This window comes from Gracilinanus agilis, chromosome 1 (genome assembly GCF_016433145.1).
Source record: "Gracilinanus agilis isolate LMUSP501 chromosome 1, AgileGrace, whole genome shotgun sequence".
NCBI classification, from domain to species: domain Eukaryota; kingdom Metazoa; phylum Chordata; class Mammalia; order Didelphimorphia; family Didelphidae; genus Gracilinanus; species Gracilinanus agilis.
Genome location: NC_058130.1, coordinates 612,335,521 through 612,340,432, shown reverse-complemented (window position 1 = coordinate 612,340,432; position 4,912 = coordinate 612,335,521). Strand labels below are relative to the sequence as shown.

Here is a 4,912-nt window from a genome sequence, read left to right as displayed (position 1 = left end):
TTATTTTTTATTTTTAAATACTATTGTATTTTTCCTCTATCATATATAAAAATAATTTTTTAACATTCATTTTTTTCAAGCTTTGAGTTCCAACTTCTTTCCCTTCTTCTGACTCTCCCTCATTGCCCTCCCTGAGAAGATAAGCAATCTGATGTAAATTGGAGACTAACTTAAGACAAGTCCCTACACATAGGGATTCACAGTCAACCTTTTTTTTTTTAACCCAGCACTTACTCAGTGTGCTTCTTAAGTGCTTTCTGTATAAGGTCTAAAGCACACACAGACTTAGAACTCCTTGAGAGTGGGGCTGGGTCCTATTCTATTTTGTCTTTGTCTTCTTAGCCCCTAGCCCAGATTCTTGCCAAAAATTGAACCCGAGAAATGTATGTAGAATTATAACCCACTTCCAAGCCCAGTGGGGCTGGCTACAGATGCACAGCCTGATTGTTAGGACTGCAGCTTTGGTCAGTGGTCTTGGGTCCAGTCTTCTTTAGGATGCTAGATGGGCACCATTACCAGTCTTGCAAAATCCACAGTTGCTGATGAATGCACAAATGGACCTGCTGAGCTTTCAAACTCTGTGACAAACCTGCTCCACCTTAACCTTAGCACCACATGAGACACGAATGCCTCTTACAACCACCTCTCAAGTTTGAGCAGGTTTCTTGAAGAGGAAGCAACGTGACCTGCTCAAAACTAGCAAGGTAGAATATTTTATGTGTGAAATGCATGACTGTGTGTGTTACTTCCGTTTTTTTCAAAATACCTTATATTATTTGCCAATGGTCCTGGACATTTTATTCCAAAAGAGATCATCTCTGCTTTCCAAGAAAGTGTTAGGAACATCATTTGAAATTAGTCCAGAATGATTCTGTGTGTGATGGGTCTAATGAAGGTAGATCATCAATAAACTTTTTTTTTTTAAACTTGATGCTAAATATCCATTCCAAGGCAGTTGGAATTAAGTGACTTCCCCAGGGTCACACAGCTAGGAAGTGCCTGAGGTCAGATTTGAACCTTGGTTCTGTAATAGGTATATACTTTTAAAGCCTATACCTATTACAGTTCCTCTTAACTCCAGATCTGGTTCTTTGATCCACTGAGCCACCTAGTTGCCTCCCAATAAGCCTTTTAAAGTGTCTACTATGTGGCAGACACTTTTTTAATCCCTGGGGATATAAAGAAAGGCAAAAGACAACCTAATGGAGAAGAAAACATGCTACATATGAGAAAAATGAGAAATAATCAACAGAGGAAAGATTCTAAAATGAAGACAGGTTAAGAAAAGCTTCCTGGAGATGGTGTGATTTTATCTGGGACTTGCTTGAGATGATTTGTTCACTCTTATAACCATATCCTAGGGGATGAGGCTATCCTAGATATGGAACAGAGACCTCCACTAGGATTTTTCTAAAAGGCACATAGAACTGTATGAAATAAGCTGTCTAACTAGGTGTTTACATATGAATATTGGCATAACTACCCTCACTTTGCAAGCTGTTTTCAGATTGCAAATTTCAGGTTTGAATGTAATCATTGCTTCCTCTATGGTCATCCTTTCTTGATTTTTGTGTCCCACATTCCTTCCCATTCACTGTTATTGATTCAGATCTTGAGGAAGCATCTTGTATTAGGAGAAAGAATGCAGGATTTGGAATCAAGATATTTAGGTGATTCTGAAAACTACTAAACTTTTAATTGTGGGTGAGTCACTTTGTTTCATCTACAAAATGTAGATAATGACATTTGCAAGCAAATAGACTAGAAATAGAAAAATAATCAGAAACAGCAACCTAAGGTGTGAAAAACCCAAGAATAAAAATTACAAGGGGAAGAAGATTCCATTTTTAACAATAACTCCCAGGAAAACTGGAAAGCAATTTGGCAGAAATTAAATATAGACAAACAACTAATAAAAGATAGCACAATAAGCTAAAAAGAGATATATTACCTGAACATAAAAGATCTCACCACTAAAAATAGTTACCTTTCACAATTATAAATAGGACATTTTTTCATTAAATAAGTATAGAAAAGATTATAAAAGTTTTAAAAAGTACTACTTAAAATGAAAAGGTTTTTCCATGACAATAGTCAGTGATGATGGTATTAGAGGAGAAATGGCAGAGTTAAAAAATATATATATATGTCAAATATGATACTGCTAAAAAATCTGATATTCAAAATAAAGGAAACTGACACAAAATACAGGGTATTCCAGAAGTCTTAATACAGTTTTAAGTCTTATTGTGTATGGATACACATACACACATGTCCATACATGCATATATATACATATTTATGAAATTAGATCCAGCTATATATATCACATAATTTATATATAAAGCATCATATATATATATACATAAAGCACCATGTTATAATATAATATCAAAAGTAATTCTCTAATAGATATACAATCAATGACTTTGAACAATGGCTTCTAAAAGAATTACAAACTATAAATGGTCCTATGGAAAAATACTCCAACTTATTACAAGTAAGAGAAAGGCAAATTAATAGAGATCTAAGGTTTTCCCTCATATCATGCAAATTAACAAAAAATGACCCAAGATAGGATCAAACAATATTGGAGACACTATGGGAAGAGAGAAATACTTATGGTGGAGCTCTGAAATGGCTATTATGGATTTCAGTTTGGAATTATATAAGAAAAGTAACTGTCCATACCCTTTAACCCCAAAATCCCATTACTGGTTATAGAACCTAAGGAAACAAAGACAGAAATAAAGGTCCAACATATATTAAAATATTCATAGAAGCACTCTTTGTGACCACAAAATAACTAGAAATAAAGTAGATGTCTGGAGATCTGCATCGGGGCTGATGGTGGAGCAGAACTTTTGAAGAATCCAAAGAAAAAAATGTCAAGACTAAGTAGCTGTTTGCAAGCTAAACAGCAGTCCCAGACTAGTCAAACAGATTCTCCCCAGGAAACCCAATTCCTTCAAGCCAAAAAAAGGAAAACGACTCAGGATGTAACGAAAAGAAAAGAGGAGACTGGAGCCAAGAAACAGCAATATGAAATTAGGAATTGTTGGCCACCTGTGTTATCTGGAGGTATCACTCCTTGCATTATTATTGAAACCCCACACAAAGAAACTGTCACCAGTGACTTCTCCAGGTTACTAACTACAGGTTTAAAAACCTTTTTATAAATCCTTCACCTCTGCCTGACCTAAGTTGGGGATGTTCTAAGGATGTCTGGTTTAATATGTTAAAAAAGGAGACCAAATATGTTCATGATAAACATTTTGAAATGCTACATTCTGACTTAGAACCACAGATGAGATCAATACTTCTAGACTGGCTTTTAGAGGTATGTGAAGTGTATATACTTCACAGGGAAACGTTTTATCTTGCTCAAGATTTTTTTGATAGATTTATGTTGACACAAAAGGATATAAACAAAAATATGCTTCGGCTTATTGGTATTACCTCATTATTCATTGCTGCAAAACTTGAGGAAATCTATGCTCCTAAATTATAAGAATTTGCTTATGTTACTGATGATGCTTGCAGTGAAGATGATATCCTAGGGATGGAACTCATTATATTAAAGGCTTTAAAGTGGGAGCTCTGTCCAGTAACAGTTATTGCCTGGTTGAATGTCTTTCTCCAAGTCGATGCTCTAAAAGATGTTCCTAAAGTACTCCTACCTCAGTATTCCCAGGAAAAGTTTGTTCAGATAGCCCAGCTCCTGGATCTGTGTATTCTCTCTATTGACTCATTAGAATTCCAGTATAGAATATTGGCAGCAGCTGCTTTATGCCATTTTACCTCCACTGAAGTTGTTAAGAAAGAGTCAGGTTTAGACTGGGACAATATTTCAGAATGTGTAGAATGGATGGTACCTTTTGCCAGAGTAGTGAAGGGTGGACCTCCGGTGAAACTGAAGATTTTTAAGATTTCTGTAGAAGACAGACATAATATCTAGACACACACAAATTATTTGGCTATGCTGGAGGAAGTCAATTATGTGTCTGCTTTCACAAAGGTGGGACAGTTGTCACCAGTGTGCAATGGAGGCATCATGACACCACTGAAGAGCACAGAAAAATCCCCCGGAAAACACTAACGGCAAAGTTGAACTGAGAGCTTGCCGAGTGGATTTGTTCTGACTTGGCAGTAGAATATTATATTCCTTTTGGAGTACTAAAAAAGCTAAAACAACTTTAGTAATAGTCCTAACCAATTCAGAAATTACACTGCCATGAACGAGCTAAAAGCCTCTACCCATTCAGAATGGGATAACCAGAGTTCAGATCTTAGCTGTCAAAAAAAACAACAGCCGAACTAGTTTACAAATATTAGTATTTCACTCCCAGGGTAAATACAGATCCAGGAACTATGTAGTCAGTCTAATTTTTACCTTAGCTACATTTTTGGGACTCGTGCAACAAAGTTCATTCTGATCAATTAGGAATGTTACTGTTTGAGATGTTTTGGACTAGATAAGTGCCACTTTAAATTGTACTCTGGAAGTTCAAGAACTCATTTGATTGGTGCTATTCAGTTAATTCTTGAAAAAATTCTTGACTGTTTACAGAGGTTTAAGTTATAGAATAAGATGATGACATTTTCATTACAGCTGCCATAGCATTCTGCTCCAAAATACATGAACTTTTGTGAATTTCAGTATAATCTTTGGGTAAGAACAAAAAAGATAAAACAAGGAAAAGGTTGGCTTTTCTAAACTCCAGATTCAGCAAAATAGCTGTGCACATCTTAATCAGAGCTTTGTTTAATATACGGGTTGTTTTAATATAAAACCTTCGTATATTATCACAATGATTTTAGTAGGGAAAATTTTTATATGAAGAATAGCTTTATGAAAATATCAAAGAAAATATCCCCTTTAAGGTACTTTTTAAAAACTGTAGAGACTAAA

General features: G+C 35.3%; 1 pseudogene; it reads left to right on the top strand.

Moving 5' to 3' along the window:
• Positions 1–2,864: 2,864 nt before the first annotated feature.
• On the top strand, positions 2,865–4,099 carry LOC123231855 (annotated as a pseudogene).
• The last annotated feature ends 813 nt before the right edge of the window (positions 4,100–4,912 follow it).